Source organism: Doryrhamphus excisus, linkage group LG21 (genome assembly GCF_037039965.1).
Source record: "Doryrhamphus excisus strain RoL-2023G ecotype Guam linkage group LG21, RoL_Dexc_Guam_v1.1, whole genome shotgun sequence".
NCBI lineage: Eukaryota > Metazoa > Chordata > Actinopteri > Syngnathiformes > Syngnathidae > Doryrhamphus > Doryrhamphus excisus.
Window position 1 is genome coordinate 2,867,567 of NC_136377.1, and position 21,846 is coordinate 2,889,412.

Here is a 21,846-nt window from a genome sequence, read left to right on the forward strand (position 1 = left end):
ATCCCCTGTTGATTTTGTAAGCCTCACAAATATCCGAAATACTGCGATATAATGACATTTTAATGAGTGTGTTCTACATTAATTTGTGTTTGAGTGAATTTATTAAAAACTGAAAAATATACAAACTTTTTCAGTGCTTTGGTTCCGATTTTCGACAATAAAAGCTCTGATAAAACATTCCACTGTTCTCAAATATCTTAACTTTTATTTTTATGCACAAAATAAGATGAAAAATAAATAAATCAAGAATAAAAAAAATCAATCAATCAGTAATAAATAAATATAATAATAATAATAAAACGGCAAATAATAAAAACTTAAGAAACCACATATAGTTGGTGGGTAGACAAATTATTTTTTTCAGATTAAAATGAACAAAGCATTATTAGAGCCCTGTAGACATGACAAAACACGACTATAGTCACATTTATACTTTTTTTTATTTACAACATATTGTGCAACTGCAGGGTCTTGAGACACATGCTAACTGCAGGGTCTTGAGACACATGCTAACTCGCAAACTAGAGAGCTAGCGACCTAAACGGTAGCCTTCAAGTTATTTCCTTTTAACTTAAATAGCCAAAAACTTACCACTTCCACACGGATAGGGAGGATAACTATTAACAGTTATTTAACCTTTAACATGAACATTAATCAAACGTAATAATTTTTTCTGGGTACATGATACCATACAGCATCCATATCAAACTTGCGCGGGGCGCACTAACATTAAACTTTCATATCAAGGCGGGGGGCCACAAACTAGTGTCCTGCAGGCCACGTGTTTGAAACCCCTGATCTAAACTAAACTAAAATGTCTGACATTTCTTCTGATGTTTCTCCAAAATAAATGCAGCATAAATATGATTTATTGTTCATACGTCAAAAAAAAAAAAATCTGCTGTGGATCACGTACTGACGGCTCGGTGTATGCATCCACTCACACCATGTGCTCGGTCTACCGAACAATGTTGGCATGTGTCTATTGATCAGTCGGGTTTGGGTTTCCAATGCCCTTTAGAGGGCCATCCTCAGGTGAGCAAACAAGTAGAACCAGAAGGTGCTTGATTGTTTCTGAAGGGACTTATGTTAGGTATAAAAGTTTGGAATCTGGTGATACATGGTCATGTAGTATCAGCATTTGGGACCCAGTACAAGGTGATGTAGTATCAGCATTTGGGACCCAGTACAAGGTGATGTAGTATCAGCATTTGGGACCCTGTACAAGGTGATGTAGTATCAGCATTTGGGACCCTGTACAAGGTGATGTAGTATCAGCATTTGGGACCCAGTACAAGGTGATGTAGTATCAGCATTTGGGACCCAGTACAAGGTGATGTAGTATCAGCATTTGGGACCCAGTACAAGGTGATGTAGTATCAGCATTTGGGACCCTGTACAAGGTGATGTAGTATCAGCATTTGGGACCCTGTACAAGGTGATGTAGTATCAGCATTTGGGACCCAGTACAAGGTGATGTAGTATCAGCAATACATTGTGATGTAGAATCAGCATTTGGGACCCAGTACAAGGTGATGTAGTATCAGCATTTGGGACCCAGTACAAGGTGATGTAGTATCAGCATTTGGGACCCAATACAAGGTGATGTAGTATCAGCATTCGTGACCCAATACAAAGTGATGTAGTATCAGCACTACAAGGTGATGTAGTATCAGCAATACAAGGTGATGTAGTATCAGCATTCTGGACCCAATACAAGGTGATGTAGTATCAGCAATTTTGGACCCAATACAAGGTGTTGCAGTATAAGCATTTAGGACCCAATACAAGGTGATGTAGTATCAGCATTTGGGACCCAATACAAGGAGATGTAGTATAAGCATTCGGGACCCAGTACAAGGTGATGTAGTATCAGCTGAAGGGACTTATGTTAGGTAGTAACACAAAAACAAAAAATTCTTAAAATGTATAAAAGATAAGTTAAAAATGTGAATGGCATGATATCAAAAATATGATTTTTGAATAATACCTGGAATATGAAATGATTAAAATTTTTCATTACGAAGATATTAAAAAAAAAAAAAAAACCTGACCGGGTCATTTTTGACCCACTTGTGCATCTAAGGGTTAAAGGAATCAGGATTTTTTCCAGCATGTTTGGTTTTTAACTTGACTACTTTAGAATAAAATTTGTCATTTTTTTGGCGGAATATGAATAAATTTCCTTGGCATTGTGTTCTCTGCTCAGACATAATTTATTGCATAAGTGTCCTTTTGCTCTTGTGACACTTCTTGACCGTCAACCACAAACATTAAGAAAGCACTCCAGTCCCAAAAGCACCTCGTAATGCCTCCCTGTCCTAAGGTCTTGGTCAGATTCCCAGCTGGCAAGGTCTGTGTTGACGCTTTCCTTTGATTAAAAAACATTTGACTGTACAATCAATAAGTACAGGCTGCAGCCATGAATTTATGGAACATAAATTGTCATGTGGATTTGTCCCTCTTATCATTTTTACTGATTAGTTCCCCCGTTATTCAAAACAGATGTGTTCACGGGTGATAGATGATCCAATTGTACGATTCGAGTCGTTTGGAATCTGGTGGTACATGGTCATGTAGTATCAGCATTTGGGACCCAGTACAAGGTGATGTAGTATCAGCATTTGGGACCCAGTACAAGGTGATGTAGTATCAGCATTTGGGACCCAGTACAAGGTGATGTAGTATCAGCATTTGGGACCCAGTACAAGGTGATGTAGTATCAGCATTTGGGACCCAGTACAAGGTGATGTAGTATCAGCATTTGGGACCCAGTACAAGGTGATGTAGTATCAGCATTTGGGACCCAGTACAAGGTGATGTAGTATCAGCATTTGGGACCCAGTACAAGGTGATGTAGTATCAGCATTCATGACCCAATACAAGGTGATGTAGTATCAGCAATACAAGGTGTAGTATCAGCATTCGGGACCCAATACAAGGTGATGTAGTATCAGCATTTGGACCCAATACAAGGTGATGTAGTATCAGCATTTGGGACCCAGTACAAGGTGATGTAGTATCAGCATTTGGGACCCAGTACAAGGTGATGTAGTATCAGCATTTGGGACCCAGTACAAGGTGATGTAGTATCAGCATTTGGGACCCAGTACAAGGTGATGTAGTATCAGCATTTGGGACCCAGTACAAGGTGATGTAGTATCAGCATTTGGGACCCAGTACAAGGTGATGTAGTATCAGCATTTGAGACCCAGTACAAGGTGATGTAGTATCAGCATTTGGGACCCAGTACAAGGTGATGTAGTATCAGCAATACATGGTGATGTAGTATCAGCATTTGGGACCCAGTACAAGGTGATGTAGTATCAGCATTCGAGGCCCATTGAAAGGTGATGTAGTATCAGCATTCGGGGCCCAATGAAAGGTGATGTAGTATCAGCATTCGGGACCCAGTACAAGGTGATGTAGTATCAGCAATACAAGGTGATGTAGTATCAGCATTTGGGACCCAGTACAAGGTGATGTAGTATCAGCATTCGGGGCCCAATACAAGGTGATGTCGTATCAGCATTTGGGACCCAGTACAAGGTGATGTAGTATCAGCAATACAAGGTGATGTAGTATCAGCATTTGGGACCCAATACAAGGTGATGTAGTATCAGCATTTGGGACCCAGTACAAGGTGATGTAGTATCAGCAATACAAGGTGATGTAGTATCAGCATTTTGGACCCAATACAAGGTGATGTAGTATCAGCATTCGGGACCCAATACAAGGTGATGTAGTATCAGCATTTGGTATCAGCAAAATCTCTTACCATGCTGTTAACTACTCCCTTCAGAGAGCAGCACAAACTGGGTCTAACAAGGACAGAAAAACGCCGCACAACAACATCAAATTTGCTGCATTTATTTCCATGTCTATTTTTCTGAAAGGGACCATTCTATCAGATGTTGAAAATGCATGTTGTGCGGGTATTATGTTTTTTTGTGAAGATATGTATTAGGGCTGTGAAATGATTACATATTTTAATCTGTTTGAGATTGTAAAGAATGGCTGTCAGTTGTCGTTGCGTACATGTTGACCTTTGGGTTTGTTTTAACGGCTGACTGGATCAGAGAGCCTGGTTGAGTGGCTTGGATCCAAATAGCACCCGGGCCATGGTGGAGGCCAGATGACCTCTTGAAGCTTGTTGTTGCAGGTAATGCCCAACACTTGTTTCCTTTTGTCCCAATAGTAATCTCCTTGCCTTAACCCGGAATGTCCAGGCTTGCTGCCCTGCTCTTAGCAGGCTTCAGATCACCACGGTATTTCCCGGCCCGCCACAAATACATTTGGATCGCCACAGACTGTTTTGGCGCTACCTTGTTGTTGTTTTTGTCATTGACAAATCTTTTTTTCTGGACAAAAACGAGACAGTCACGAGCTGAACATGGATCTTTGATGACTAAAACGTGGCGAGTTGTGTGTGAGTTATCCTTGACAAGATGAGAATGAATGAAAATCTTAGTGGGCGGTCCGGCACAGTGGTCCCTAACCTTTGGTCCGGCACAGTGGTCCCTAACCTTTGGTCCGGCACAGTGGTCCCTAACCTTTGGTCCGGCACAGTGGTCCCTAACCTTTGGTCCGGCACAGTGGTCCCTAACCTTTGGTCCGGCACAGTGGTCCCTAACCTTTGGTCCGGCACAGTGGTCCCTAACCTTTGGTCCGGCACAGTGGTCCCTAACCTTTGGTCCGGCACAGTGGTCCCTAACCTTTGGTCCGGCACAGTGGTCCCTAACCTCTGGTCCGGCACAGTGGTCCCTAACCTTTGGTCCGGCACAGTGGTCCCTAACCTTTGGTCCAGCACAGTGGTCCCTAACCTTTTTTGACCCACGGACCGGCTCGTGTTTCCACAAATCTCCGGCGGAAGATTATTACGTTGCTATTTGATGTGTGTGGTAAATGACGTAGTGTTGGCATGAGTTAACTTACCCACGTACGTAGTATCAGCATTGGGGACCCAATACAAGGTGATGTAGTATCAGCATTGGGGACCCAATACAAGGTTATGTAGTATCAGCATTTGGGACCCAGTACAAGGTGATGTAGTATCAGCATTTGGGACCCAGTACAAGGTGATGTAGTATCAGCAATACAAGGTGATGTAGTATCAGCATTTGGGACCCAGTACAAGGTGATGTAGTATCAGCAATACAAGGTGATGTAGTATCAGCATTTTGGACCCAATACACGGTGATGTAGTATCAGCATTTTGGACCCAATACAAGGTTATGTAGTATCAGCATTTGGGACCCAGTACAAGGTGATGTAGTATCAGCATTTGGGACCCAGTACAAGGTGATGTAGTATCAGCAATACAAGGTGATGTAGTATCAGCATTCTGGACCCAATACAAGGTGATGTAGTATCAGCATTCATGACCCAATACAAGGTGATGTAGTATCAGCATTCATGACCCAATACAAGGTGATGTAGTATCAGCATTCTGGACCCAATACAAGGTGATGTAGTATCAGCATTCATGACCCAATACAAGGTGATGTAGTATCAGCAATACAAGGTGATGTAGTATCAGCATTTGGGACCCAGTACAAGGTGATGTAGTATCAGCAAAACAAGGTGATGTAGTATCAGCATTCTGGACCCAATACAAGGTGATGTAGTATCAGTATTCTGGACCCAATACAAGGTGATGTAGTATCAGCAATACAAGGTGATGTAGTATCAGCATTTGGGACCCAATACAAGGTAATGTAGTATCAGCAATACAAGGTGATGTAGTATCAGCATTTGGGACCCAGTACACGGTGATGTAGTTTCAGCATTCTGGACCCAATACAAGGTGATGTAGTATCAGTATTCTGGACCCAATACAAGGTGATGTAGTATCAGCAATACAAGGTGATGTAGTATCAGCATTTGGGACCCAGTACACGGTGATGTAGTTTCAGCATTCTGGACCCAATACAAGGTAATGTAGTATCAGCGTTTGGTATCAGCAAAATCTCTTACCATGCTGTTAACTACTCCCTTCAGAGAGCAGAACAAACTGGGTCTAACAAGGACAGAAAAACGCTGCGCAACAACCTAAAATTTGCTGCATTTCTTTGCATGTCTATTTTTCTGAACGGGAGCATTCTATCAGATGTTGAAAATGCATGTTGTGCGGGTATTATGTTTTTTTGTGAAGATATCATGTATGTATTAGGGCTGTGAAATGATTACATATTTAAATCAGATGATTTCTAAATCAATATCGCGTGTGTTCATATAGTGAGATATTAGATGTACATACAATGACGTGTAGATTATGTAAATGTTAAAACTATAAACTGTACGTTAAACTATCGTTGACCCCTCAACACATTCACTGCAAAACACACACAGCTGAAAGTGTCCGCCCCCCACCCCCGTCCCAACCCCCCCCCCTTTTGGACGCTAGGTTCTTGCAGCCTTCCACCCTCGCTGTCTTCCTTTAAAGCTGTGCTGTGTGTGCGTGCGTACGTGTTGTGTGTTTGTGTGTGTGTGTGTATGTGTGTGTGTGTGTGTGACAGCTGCCTAATTGGGCATTCTCCCCTCGTCGGGGCGCCTGCCTCCTCTCTCTCTCTCTCCTCCAGCCTGGGCCGGGGCTGCTGACGAATGGCAGCGGATTACAGATGAGGACACAGTGACCTGCCTGACCTTGCTGCACAGCCGCTGGAGGGGGGGGGGGGGCGGTGGGGCGGCAAATGGGAGGGCTGACAGAGCACAACGGGTGGGGGACTGCAGAGGGGCGGAGCGTGTAGGGGGGCGGGAGCTGTGCTCACAGGTGGGGGGGGAGTCGAAGGGGGGGCGGTTTAAGCGGCGTCAGGTCAGCGGAGGACAGTCGCACAAAGGTGGGGGACAATATTAGGGAATGGGCGGAAAGAGAGAGAGAGGGGGGGCGGTTGCCAGGTGGCCGGGCGGCCGGGGCTAGGTGGGTGATCAGACAAATGACAAGTGTCACATGACAGGATCCCGCCTCTCCCTCCCTGTGCCCATGTCAGTATGTCAAGGGCATGGGCCCCCGCTGGCAAACCCCACTGCGGCATTCCCCCCCCCCCCCACTTTTATTTATAAATGTACTTCTACCCTTCCCTCTTCACTGCCCTTCTTTTTTTTTTTTTTTTTAACTTTTTTTATGTGTATAAGCAGCTTCTATATTACTTCTGGCTTGTCTCCATACATACACCCCCCCCACACCCCCCTGAGCCCCGACACGGTCGGTCAAAAGGAGGCGGTGGATCCTTTAGTGGGGTGAATTTCAATTTCCATGCCCCCACCTTCTGTGATACTGTCAAGGTGAGGTTGTGTCCTCTTGTTAAGAGCGATTAATGGCAGTCGTTATGTACATAATGAAATATCCCGGACCAGACCATTCTCACACTACGGGGATGTACCGGGGGAAAAAAATGTCAATCATGCTTTTTCTTGCTTAGACGTCACATCACAATTCTCTTGAGGCGCATACAGGACTGTAATCTATTTGCGATGGTGGGTTGCATAGTAGTCCAATAATACGTAATAATAAAAAATACTAAATCAATATAAATAATAAATAATAAATAATAAATAATAAATAATAAATAATAAATAATAAATAATAAATAATAAATAATAAATAATAAATAATAAATACTGTAATCTATAATAAAATATAATAAAAATATAATAAAAACTGTAATCTATTTGCGATGGTGGGTTGCATAGTAGTCCAATAATACGTAATAATAAAAAATACTAAATCAATATAAATAATAAATAATAAATAATAAATAATAAATAATAAATAATAAATAATAAATAATAAATAATAAATAATAAATAATAAATAATAAATACTGTAATCTATAATAAAATATAATAAAAATATAATAAAAACTGTAATCTATTTGCGATGGTGGGTTGCATAGTAGTCCAATAATACGTAATAATAAAAAATAATACTAAATCAATATAAATAATAAATAATAAATAATAAATAATAAATAATAAATAATAAATAATAAATAATAAATAATAAATAATAAATAATAAATAATAAATAATAAATAATAAATAATAAATAATAAATAATAAATAATAAATACTGTAATCTATAATAAAATATAATAAAAATATAATAAAAACTGTAATCTATTTGCGATGGTGGGTTGCATAGTAGTCCAATAATACGTAATAATAAAAAATAATACTAAATCAAAATAAATAATAAATAATAAATAATAAATTTTTTTAAAAAATTATAAAATTTTTTGCTGTTTTTGTAGTTGGTTATGGCCTATTTTTAGTTTTTAAAATCAATTTTTTAACATACAGGACTGTAATCTATTTGCGGTGGTGGGTTGCATAGTAGTCCAATAATAAGGTAAAAATAATAAATAATAAATAATAAATAATAAATAATAAATAATAAATAATAAATAATAAATAATAAATAATAAATAATAAATAATAAATAATAAATAATAAATAATAAATAATAAATAATATTCATTCCTCACTACATTGAACATTTGCGCCCGCAATTTTAAAAAAAAATTATTAAAATGGTTGCTGTTTTTGTGGTTGGTTATGGCCTATTTTTAGTTTTTAAAATAAATTTTTAAGCATACAGGACTGTAATCTATTTGCGATGGTGGGTTGCATAGCAGTCCAATAATAATAAATAATAATTAATAATTGAAGACATTATTCGTCCCTCACTACATTGAACATTTGTGCCCGCAATTTTTAAAAAATTAATTAAAATGGTTGCTGTTTTTGTGGTTGGTTATGGCCTATTTTTAGTTTTTAAACGCAATTTTAAGAATAAAAATGAAAGAAAATAAATAATAAATGAAGACATTAGTCGTCCCTCACTTTTATTTGCTGCTTATTTACTCTTGTTATATCGACAATTATGTAAGTATTATGAGAGCGAAGGCATTTAAAGCCGCTATTACAGTACATTGAGACAGTAGCCAACACAGGAAGTACGCTGTCAAGAAAGAAACCATAAACCATCAGAATTCTGTGAATGTGTACGTCTACTCTATTGGGTCATACATAGTGTAAAGGTGACTATAGGGGTGTTATTTTATACCAAGAGGGCTCTAATAAGGGTCTGAAGTTGTTTTTCAGCTATTGTGTGATGAATCAATTGTCGTCGCAGATCCAGTGCCCATGAACTCTTGTTACATTTTGCCTTTTTTTATATATTTTCTATTTTTGATATGTATTTTTTTGCTATAATGTGCCAAAAAAAAATAAAATAAAAAAAACAAGCTGATGTTGGGACACCCCTGGTTTACATATTTGACTTGGGAGAGTCTTCAGCTCATCGTTTTCCGTAACCGCTTGTATTGATGACCAAAAAAATGCGGTGGAATTCGGACATGCCGACACCTAACAGGCAGCGCTAAATCAATTTGTGGCGGCTCCAATGAATTTGTGGCAGTCCCATTGCAAATAAATAAATAGAATGTATGGGAAATCCGGACTCTTCTGCTTGCTGTTCTTTATGGGAGGTCCTAAAATGATGACTGACTTTCTTAATAGGAATAATTACTTGTCCTGGCTGGTGAGGCTTCCCAGGCGGGGCACAGGGAAGGGGGGGGGAAAAATTTGAATTTTTTTTTCACTGAATCAAAACAACCCTGACATCAGTTTCACATTCCTATTGGTGTACTTGATATATGGAAGTGAGCAGCGTTGTACTGGGAATACAATGTTACCGCCTCGAGGCAAAGTTGCCGTGTGTTTGATATCGTGTAAAGGCCCTGTCAATCCTGGGAATGTTTTTTTTTTCTTGCTTGTGACACGCACTCTACTACATCTCCCATGTGACGCGTCCCACCAGACAGATATGCGACTCCCACCGAGGCGCGTTTTGACTTGCGTAGATCACAATTCTCTTGAGGCGCATACAGGAATAATGTAATCTATTTGCGATGGTAGGTTGCATAGTAGTCCAATAATAATAAAAACTAAATAATACAAAATAAAAAATAAAAAATAAAAAATAAAAAATAAAAAATAAAAAATAAAAAATCAATAATCAATAATCAATAATAAATAATAAATAATAAATAATAAATAATAAATAATAAATAATAAATAATAAATAATAAATAATAAATAATAAATAATAAATAATAAATAATAAATGAAGACATTATTCGTCCCTCACTACATTGAACATTTGCGCCCACAATTTTTAAAAAAAAATTATTAAAATGGTTGCTGTTTTTGTGGTTAGTTATGGCCTATTTTTAGTTTTTAAAATAAATTTTTAAGCATACAGGACTGTAATCTATTTGCAATGGTGGGTTGTATAGTAGTCCAATAATAATAATAAATAATAAATAATAAATAATAAATAATAAATAATAAATAATAAATAATAAATAATAAATAATAAATAAAGACATTATTTGTCCCTCACTACATTTTTAAAAATAAATTTTTAAGCATACAGGACTGTAATCTATTTGCGATGGTGGGTTGCATAGTAGTCCAATAATAATAATAATAATAACAAATAATAATAAATAATAAATGAAGACATTATTCGTCACTCACTACATTGAACATTTGCGCCCGCAATTTTTAAATAATTAATTAAAATGGTTGCTGTTTTTGTGGTTGGTTATGGCCTATTTTTAGTTTTTAAAATCATTTTTTAAGCATACAGGACTGTAATCTATTTGCGATGGTGGGTTGCATAGTAGTCCAATAATAATAAAAAATAAAAACAAAACAAATAATAAATAATAAAAAAAATAAATAATAAATAATAAATAATAAATAATAAATAATAAATAAAATGTTTTCTGTTTTTGTGGTTGGTTATGGCCTATTTTTAGTTTTTAAAATAATTTTTTTAATCTATTTGCGATGGTGGGTTGCATAGTAGTCCCACCAGACGCGTCCCACCGGACAGATATGCGACTCCCACCGAGGCGCGTTTTTGACTTGCATAGTAAATTTCGATGTAATGTTGTTCTTTTTAAACTTGACCTTGTCTGCTTGTTTGTGTGTGTGTGTGTGTGGAGGGGGGGGGGGTTGTATTATGTGTTGCTCATACTGTGTGTGTTTCTAGGACAAGACTGCTAGCTTTCCTGTATGTTTTTTTTATATTTTGACCCGCTGCGGTTGCGTCTGTGTGTGTAACACCAATTCAGTGCCCCGAGTCAAGCTGTGCGAGCTCTTTTAATCCTATGCTCCGCTGCACGTAGGCCTGATTAGTGGCAGCAGTTATCTGTGCAAGAAGACAGCCCGCCCTCCTTTAGCATTTGGTCAGGTCTGGGGCACTGAGGGGGGGGGGGGGGGGGTGTCAAGTCATGAGAAAGGTGAACGGGGAAGGAGAAAGGCTGCGTTGAATACATAGCAAGAAGAAGGCAAGAGGCGGATTAGTATTCGGAAGGAGCGCTCCCTGCCAGTAGAGCAAATTGATTACTGCACTTTACCTGTATCGGCCTCCGCAGCTAAGGATGACAAGGTACAGGACCGTGATGTGTGTCTTCGTTACACCGCCCAAACGATAGCAATGTTAGCATTGGGTTTTAGCATGGAGCGCTCCTGGAACGCATCTTTACTAGTTTGTAATCTCCTTCATTACACACAATAGCTAATAGTTAATACTCCCCCTTTTTTTCTCGTCTCGTCTCGTTTTGTACAATTTAATGCTCGGTGATTGATGATGCAGAAAAAGACACTCGGTTGCAGTCCTTGGATTTTTTTTTTTAGGAAGGCCGATCCAGATTGGTTTAGGAGAAGGAAAACAAATCGGGACTGACTGGATTTGTTCCAAAATCATTATTGACTGAATGGGTTCTGTAAATGGAGATGGAAGTCCCACGGATTATGAAGCACAAGTCGAACACTGTTCAACAAACTCTTTCTTTGGGCTGTCAATCAATTCAAATATTGAATTTGTCCATACTTGACTCGTAATTAATCACAGATCATTTTTATCTATAATAAGTAGGGCTGTTTAATAATAATAAAATATATATATATTTATATAAATTAATCGTAATTAATCAGATAATTTCTATCTATAAGTAGTGTTGTTAAATAATTACAAAAATATATATGTATATAATCGTAATTAATCACAGATATTTTTATCTGTAAGTAGTGTTTAATAATTTATATATATATATATATAATTAATTTTAATTAATCACAGCTAATTTTTGTATCCATAATAAGTATAAATATATATATATATAAATTAATTGTAATTAATCACAGATTATATATATATATAATTAATTTTAATTAATCACAGCTAATTTTTGTATCCATAATAAGTTTAAAAAATATATATATATATAAATTAATTGTAATTAATCACAGATAATGTTTATCTATAACAAGCAGGGATGTTCAATAATTAAAAAATATATATATATATATATAAATTAATTGTAATTAATCACAGATAATGTTTATCTATAACAAGCAGGGATGTTCAATAATTTAAAAAAATATATATATATATTAATCGTAATTAATCACAGATCATTTTCATCTATAATAAGTAGGCTGTTCAATCATTTTAAATATATATATAATTAATTGTAATTAATTAGATCATTTATATCAATAATAAGTGGGTCTGTTTAACAATTTTATAATTAATTGTAATTAATCACAGATCATTTTTATCTATAATAAGGGCTGTTTTATAATAAATATATATATATATGTAAATAATCCATTGACAAATTAATCTCGATTAATCACTGTTTGAAATTATTTGTTTCTGCTTTTTTACTGATTTTGGGTTGCCAGTCGTGATTATGAAGCAAATAATCTCACTAAATATAATTGAGTAACATTACTAATAAAGGTTTGCCAACTGAATGAAAGAGGCTAACTAGTTAGCTTGGTAGCTTGCGGTGCGATGCTGCCATGCGGCCGACATCGTTCCTACTTCTTGCCACTTTACTGCCGGAGAACTGTAATATATTTATGTATGTGTATATATATAAAATATGTATATATGTAAAACGGTTAGCTTACCTCCAAGTTGTGCATCAGCGTATTAGAGACCGGATGGTGTTTTATTGTGAAAGCGCCTCATTTCTAAAGCAAATGCACCCAACACGGCGAATGAATCCACAATGCTTCCAAATGTATGTCAAGCGTATTTTCTTCCCAAGCGCCAAACTTCCACGGAGTTCCACTTGGTTAATAATTTACATTCTGTTCCGGTGTCAGAAATATGGGCCAGTTTTTTTTTTTGTTTTTTTTTCGTTCCTTGGTTTCAAAAGCTACTGCTGTGTGAGTACTGGGTCAGGCATCGGGATCAGACACGGCGCTAATCTGACTGAAGTCTCCGCTTCGTTGGCACCGTTTCAGCTCTCCTTGGCCCGCTGCTTGAGAGTTTAAATCATTAAAGGTTGCACGTAATTGTTGCATACATGATTGGGTTAAATATATCCAATTGAATCGATTGATTATTCCAATACTGGACTTTTTAACTACATTTGCACTCTCACAAAACGAGCGTGGCTATGGAATGTTGAATCAGAATAAGAATAAGAATGAAGTCATCAAGACAAAGTTGTAATTTAGAGGAAAAATTTCATTTTTTGTGGCATAGAGTTGATTTTTTTTTTGTTGACAAAATTGCAGCGATGTCCCAAGAATAAAGTCAAAATATTAAGAGAAAAATGTGGGAAAAGGTAAAAAATGTTACACATAAAATATGACATTAAGTCTTAACTGGAATAACAAAGTTATAATTTTTGTAAAATTTGGTTACGCAAAAGTGAAAAAATTAGGGGAATAAAAACACAATTATCAAAAGAAAATTTTCATCAAGAAAGTTAAAAAAGTTAAAAAATTTAGACAAATTTAGGACAAATTTCATCTTTTTGTGGCATACTTAATTTTTTTTTGACAAAATTGCAGCGATGTCCCAAGAATAAAGTCAAAATGTTAAGAGAAAAATGTGGAAAAAAGTTTTAATTTTACACACAAAACATGACATTATTAAGTCGTAACGGGAATAACAAAGTTATAATTTTTGTAAAATTTGGTTACGCAAAAGTGAAAAAATTAGGGTAATAAAATCACAATTATCAAAAGAAAATTTTCATCAAGAAAGTTAAAAAAGTTAAAAAATTTAGGACAAATTTCATTTTTTTGTGGCATAGTTGATTTTTTTTTGACAAAATTGCAGCGATGTCCTAAGAATAATGTCAAAATGTTAAGAGAAAAAGTTTTTAATTTTACACACAAAACATGACATTATTAAGTCGTAACGGGAATAACAATGTTATAATTTTTGTAAAATTTGGTTACGCAAAAATTTGACGCAAAAGTAAAACTAACAAGACAAAGTAGTAATTTAGACTACATTTTGAGGAAAAATAATGTATTTTTTTGTGGCATAGAGTTGAATTTTTTTGACATAATTGCAGCGATGTCCCAAGAATAAAGTCAAAATATTAAGAGAAAAATGTGGAAAAAAGTTTTAATTTTACACACAAAACATGACATTATTAAGTCGTAACAGGAATAACAAAGTTATCATTTTTGTATAGAGTTGAATTTTTTTTTGACAAAATTGCAGTGATGTTCCAAGAATAAAGTCAAAATATTAAGAGAAAAATGTTTAAAAAGGTAAAAAAATTTACACATAAAATAAGCCCTTATTAAGTCGTAACTGCAATAACAAAGTTATAATTTTTGTAAAATTTGGTTACGCAAAAAGTTGACGCAAAAGTGAAAATATTAGGAGAATAAAGTCATAATTATCAAAAGAAAATTTTTCATCAAGAAAGTTAAAAAAGTTGGGATAAACAACCAGCTTTAATTTCACAAAAATGAAGCCATAACATGAAGAGTAAATCTAACAAGACAAAGTTGTAATTTAGACTAAATTTAGAGGAAAAATTTAATTTTTTTGTGGCATAGAGTTGATTTTTTTTTTTTTTTACAAAATTGCAGCGAAAATAAAATCAAAATATTAAGAGAAAAAATTTGGAAAAAGGTAAAATTTTACACATAAAATATGACATTAAGTTGTAACGGGAATAACAAAGTTATAATTTTGGTAAAATTTGGTTACGCAAAAAGTTGACGCAAAAGTGAAAAATTAAGGGAATAAAATCATAATTATCAAAACAAAATTTTCATCAAGAAAGTAAAAAAAGTTGGGATAAACAACCAGCATAGACTTGAATTTTTTTTTTTTGACAAAATTGCAGCGATGTTCCAAATATAAAGTCAAAATATTAAGAAAAAAATGTGGAAAAAGGTTAAATTTTACACACAAAATACGACATTATTAACTTGTACTTTTTAACTACATTTTCACTCTTCCAAAATGAGTGTGGCTATGTAATATTGAATCAAAACATTATTATCTTTTAAACCTCTGTTACGCTGCATTCCACTCCGGCACATCCCAAATTAATCCCAGCAAAAAAAAAAAAAAAAAAGGGAGAAAAATGCAGTCCTCATGAAGACGGACATCTTGCTGACTCACGGAAAAAAATGCCTCTTAAGGGCCGATGCCAAGGATATTAGGATAGGAATAAAGTCATAATTATCAAAAGAAACTTTTCAACAAGAAAGTTGAAAAATTTGGGGTAAACAACCAGCTTTAATTTCACAAAAATTAAGTCATAATATGAAGGGTAAAACAAACAAGACAAAGTTGTAATTTAGACTAAATTTAGAGGAAAAATAATGTCATTTTTTGTACCATAGAATTGAATTTTTTTTTCAAAATATTAAGTCAAAATATTTAGCAAAAAATGTGGAAAAAGGTCAAACTTTACACAAAAAATATGACATTATTAAGTCGTATTAACAAATAATTTAGAGGAAAAATAATGTCATTTTTTTGTGGCTTAAAGTTGAATTTTTTTGTTTGTTTTTTAAGTCATAATATTAAGAAACAAGTTTGGACGCCCCCGACTTTTGGTGAAGCGTCTTCTGATTAGCCTTATTTCTCACCAGCGGTCGGACTGCATGTTAAGTGAGCTATGCTAAGTGAGCTATGCTAGCTGCTGTCTATGCAGCAAAAACGGTCTGCAAATGACGTGCTATAACGGCGCTCAGGGATGGCCTCTCCTTCCTTTTTAAACGACTTTAACCTTGGCTCCCCTTTAAAAAAAAAGCGGGCGTACACATCTGCCAGGCTGGTGTCAGACATAAGCGCACGATGCTCGGGCATTGTCACTTCCTATTAGCGCCCAGAGCTTTGTATGAACACCAGCTGTTGGATGAAGCGCGGGGAAAACAGCCTGGGTGACATATATGACCTTGACTTTAAAGACTTATTATGCTGATGAAGGTCATTTAGGAACTTGAGATTAAAAAAAAAAGACCGCACAGGCAAGTTATGTTCATGAATATGTCGGTGTATGGTGCGGGAAGGTCATTGGGGGGGGTGCGCGGGTATCGAAGGTCACATTCTTAGCTCTGTAATCCGTGCCATCTGCCTTGGCGTATTTTCATGTCAGTCTCTTGAGAATCGAACGGAGCAACTGAGGGTGCAGGGGCCTTTATTGTCTCCGCAAAGCAATTTTTTGGATGGCGGACATGCCAGCGGGTGTGTACAAAGTATACACCAGGGGAAATGATGTAATACTAATACACACAGAGGAAAGGACTCTCAGATATTTATCTTCTTGCACAGTTGTGCGGCGTTTTTCTGTCCTTGTTAGACCCAGTTTGTGCTGCTCTCTGAAGGGAGTAGTTAACAGCATGATAAGAATTTTTTGTTTTAGTTTTTAGATTTTTAGATGGTTTTTCTAATCATGTATTAGCCTTATAAAATGATTAGCTTGGATTAGCAGCCATACCAGGAGGTTGATGCAGAGGACTGACAGTTGTTGATAGTAGGCCTCTATGCAAAAATGTAGATTGTTTTTTTTTGAAAATCATCTGATTAATTTTATTTCTTTGTGAAATGGATACAAAAATTTTTGAAATGGACAAAATTGTTTGAAAAATGCTGGAAAATTGTTTCTCTTTGGAAAACAAACAAACACTTTTGAGCGGTAGTGTAGATCAGAGCCGCTAGAGTTGTCAACAGGTATTCCTCAGGGATCAATCTGAGGCCCATTAGATAGTCTTTGAAAAGACTTTGTCGCGGCCAAACTACAGATAGAAAATAGCCTTTTGGCTAATTCTGGCTTTTTTAATCTAATGTATGTTGTTGATAGTAAGCCTTTATGCAAAAATGTAGATTGTTTTTTTGAAAATCATCAGATTAATTTTATTTGTTTGTGAAATGGATAGAAAATTTTTTTAAATGGACAAAATTGTTTGAAAAACGCTGGAAAATTGTTTCTCTTTGGAAAACAAAGAAATTTGCAAATGATCCCGAACTTTTGAGCGGTAGTGTAGATCAGAGCCACAAGAGTTGTCAACAGGTATTCCTCAGGGATCAATCTGAGGCCCATTAGATAGTCTTTGAAAAGACTTTGTCGCGGCCAAACTACAGATAGAAAATAGCCTCTTGGCTAATTCTGGCTTTTTGAATCTAATGTATGTTGTTGATAGTAAGCCTTTATGCAAAAATGTAGATTGTTTTTTTGAAAATCATCTGATTAATTTTATTTGTTTGTGAAATGGATACAAATTTTTTTGAAATAGACAAAATTGTTTGAAAAATGCTGGAAAATTGTTTTTCTTTGGAAAACAAAGAAATTTGCAAATGATCCCAAACTTTTGAGCGGTAGTGTAGATCAGAGCCGCTAGAGTTGTCAACAGGTATTCCTCAGGGATCAATCTGAGGCCCATTTGATAGTTTTTCATGGCCGCTGAAAAGACTTTGTCGCAGCCAATTTACAGATAGAAAATAGCCTCTAATATATGTTGTTGATAGTAGGCCTTTACGCACAAATGTAGATTGTTTTTTTGAAAATCATCTTATTAATTTTATTTGTGAAATGGTTAAAAAAAAAATTGAATTGGGCAAAATTGTTTAAAAAATGCTGGAAATTTTTTTTCTTTGGAAAACTAAGAAATTTGCAAGCGATCTTACACTTTTGAGCGGTAGCGTCTGCTTTCGGCACCCCATATATATATGGAGGACATGGCTCCGTATATGAAGGTCATGTATTTGTTAACTGAGCTTTGTCACCATAGAGCATATTTCTCAGGTTCTTACATGTCTGTCCCGAGGGCCCCCCCCCCACCCCCCACTTTATTTAAGGAGTTATTTATACATTGTGAAAGAGCGTGGATGCAGAAGCTAGTGCGTTGTCCCCTGTGTCCCTCGTCGGTCTTTTTATTCTTTTGAAGTTCCTTCGGACAGAAATCTCGACAACGTGAACAGGAATTCCCAAGGTTAATCTCCGGCAAAGACATTCGTAACAGTTGAAAATAAACTTGACTGTCGGGATCAAGTTGTAGCGTCGCCGGGCATTCTATTAAAATTGTGTTAATCTCACTGGTGGGAAAATATCCCTAATCCCCGAGCATCTAAGCAGCGTGACATCAGACGTCAGATGGCCCAGTGTGACCAGGTTGGCTTTTGTTGTCCTCAGATTTAGGTCAACAGCTTAAAGATGGACCTTTAACGGTAATTGATGCCGATGGCTAAGTCTTAACTTACGGTATTTATACGTTGATACCTTGTTTTGTTTTTTTTTTAAACCCCGAGTGTACCTTTTTTGACAGTTCTAAAAATAACACCGGCACGGTGGTCAAGTGGTTAGCGCGCAGACCTCACAGCTAGGAGACCAGGGTTCAATTCCACCCTCGGCCATCTCTGTGTGGAGTTTGCATGCGTGGGTTTTCTCCGGGTACTCCGGTTTCCTCCCACATTCCAAAAACATGCTAGGTTAATTAGCGACTCCAAATTGTCCATAGGTATGAATGTGAGTGTGAATGGTTGTTTGTCTATATGTGCCCTGTGATTGGCTGGCCACCAGTCCAGGGTGTACAAGACTGCTGGGATAGGCTCCAGCACCATCCAAGACCCTTGTGAGGAAAAGCGGTAGAAAATGAATGAATGAATAAAATCAACTTTATTCATCACGCAACATATTAAAGTCAACTTGATAATTTTCAGGTTTGATATTTTATTGTTTGTGAAACCCATTTGACTTTCTTTGTATAAAATGTGGCGGCACGGCGGTCAAGTGGTTAGTGTGCAGACCTCACAGCTAGGAGACCAGGGTTCAATTCCACCCTCGGCCATCTCTGTGTGGAGTTTGCATGTTCTCCCCGTGCATGCGTGGGTTTTCTCCGGGTACTCCGGTTTCCTCCCACATTCCAAAAACATGCTAGGTTAATTAGCGACTCCAAATTGTCCATAGGTATGAATGTGAGTGTGAATGGTTGTTTGAAAATGAATGTTTTCTTATTGCTAGTCAGACTTAATTATGGACTGATCAACTTTAATCCCGGTTCTAATCCTAGCTCATTTTCAAGGTGGAATTAAAAGGACAAACCTTCTTGACCTTACTGTCATGACAACCTTTGGCTGCAGGGGGGTGGGGGGGTGGATTTGAACCTGATTAAAGGGTCACCGTCTTGTTGTTTTTGGCCTTTCTAGTAGTACTCTGTTGGGTATTTAGACTGGTGACTTCATGGGTTGTGATGACCTTCGGTCATAATCAAGGACCGCTGTCCCCGTTGTATGACTTTCTATGTCGGGACACTCAACGGACACCAAAGGTGACGACCGCCAGACAGGAAGTGAGGTGAAGTAGAAACTGTATTAATTAACCTTTATGGGAGGCGGCCATGACTGTCAGAAAGGGGGGTATCCGTGGAAACCGTGCTGACAGGGTTCTGTCTGAAGGTCTCACAGGTCAGCATCACTGACACTTGTCATGGTAACTGGGAACCCGGTGTCACCGCCAAAGTACACAAGTACACAAAACAAGTCACAACACCGGTCTCCCTTTTTGTGATGTGCTTTTTAAAATCGCTAGCATCACATGTTGTTGGTTTTCGGTTTGACTCCAAAGGGATAGTTGGAATCGAGAGGCTTCAATCGTCATAGGAATGCCAGTCATTTTCAAATTAAAATGAAGAAAAGGTTCTCCTCTCATTACGTGTGGAAGTGGTAGTTTTTTTTTTTGTCTTTGTCTTTCGTCCCTACTCCGTTTGACATACTGAAGTAAATTGGAAAGGCTAACAAGTTAACTTGTTATGCTCGTGGCGGACTGTTGTTCTCATTACGTGTGGAAGTGGTAGTTTTTTTGTCTTTGTCCTTTCGTCCCTACTCCGTTTGACATACTGAAGTAAATTGGAAAGGCTCAAACAAGTTAGCTTGTTATGCTCGTGGCGGCCTGTTGTTTGATCCCCCGCAGTGATTCGGTAGCCTTCGCAATGTGCCGTAAACAAAGTAGTGTAAAAGTGACGACTCGGTGGTTAACTATTAACAGTTATTTAACCTTTAACATGAACATTAATCAAACGTAATAATTTTTTCTGGGTACATGATACCGTACAGCATCCATATCAAACTTGCGCGGTGCCGCACTAACATTAAACTTTCATATCAAGGGCGGGGGGCCTCAAACGGGCCGCATGTTTGAGACCCCTGTCGTAGAGTTTATACTTGTATTGGTCCAAAAAGGAGTAGGCAGAAGCCGTTATTGACAGCAAATTAATTTCCAATTACAATTTTTTGCGGGTTTTTCATAATATTACAACCTTTTTTCTTCAATATTCTAATTGTATGCTACTAAAATATTATTTTACCTCATTCTCACAAAATTAGAGCTGCTTTTTACATTTCTGATGTTTTTTTTCTCATAAGTGACTTTATTCTGAAAATATTTTGATAATTTTTATAATCATTTTATTTTATTTAAATAAATTCTTTTTATTTTTTTTATTTTATTTTTGTAAAATTGGCACTTTTTATTGTAACATTCAGACTTTTTCATAATATTCCTAGTACTTCAAATTTATTTTTGTAATTATGACTTATATAATAAGTATTACTCATAATATTGTGAAATTACAACTTTTTTTCTTAATATTTTTAATTTAATCTTGGAAAATTTAGGAAAATTACCGCTATTTTTTTTTACATATTTGTTGCTGTTTTTTGTTTGTTTTTCATAATAATACAACCTTTTTTACTCAATATTCCAACTTGTTGCCTCAAAAATATTATTCTACATTATTTTCACAAAATTAGAGCTGCTTTTTACATTTCCGATTACTAAAATATTTATTACTCATGACATTGTGAAATTACAACTTTTCTCTTAATATTTTGAATTTATTCTTGAAAAATTTTTGCAAAATTACCGCTTTTTTTTTTTTTCATATTTGTTGCTGTTGTTTTTTTTGTGTGTTTTTCATAATGTTACAACCTTTTTTACTCAATATTCCAACTCTATGCCTCAAAAATATTATTCTACATCATTTTCACAAAATTAGAGCTGCTTTTTACATTTCCGATGACTAAAATATTTATTACTCATGATATTGTGAAATTCCAATTTTTTTTTTTGCCAAAATAGCCAAAAGCGTACCACTTCCACACTGATAGGGAGGATAACTATTAAGTTATTTAACCTTTGACATGAACATTAATCAAACTTGCGCAGGCCGCACTAACATTAAACTTTCATATCAAGGGCGGGGGGGCCTCAAACTTGTATCCTGCGGCCCACATTTGGCCCGCGGGCCGCATGTTTGAGACCCCTGGCGTAAATACTTGAAAAATATGCATATATGTGCCCTGCATACAGTTGTAGATAAGATAAGTGTAACGCTTAGGAATGTGAAGTATATGTATAGTACTATTTTCCTTGTACACATTCATGCATGCGTTTTAAGCGTAATGCTCGCGGGTGAGTGGGTGGATGCTGAAGCTTTGTGTATAGACTTGAGGATGGCATCGTGTGAGATGCTGCTCAAGTGCATAAGGAGCAA

The 21,846-nt window shown here is 36.4% G+C and overlaps 1 protein-coding gene across 2 annotated transcripts in view; it reads left to right on the forward strand.

Moving 5' to 3' along the window:
• The window catches only part of nrip1b (nuclear receptor interacting protein 1b), a 57,063-nt gene that overhangs the window by 29,440 nt on the left and 5,777 nt on the right, over positions 1–21,846 (forward strand). The gene's annotated exons all lie outside the window — the stretch shown is intronic.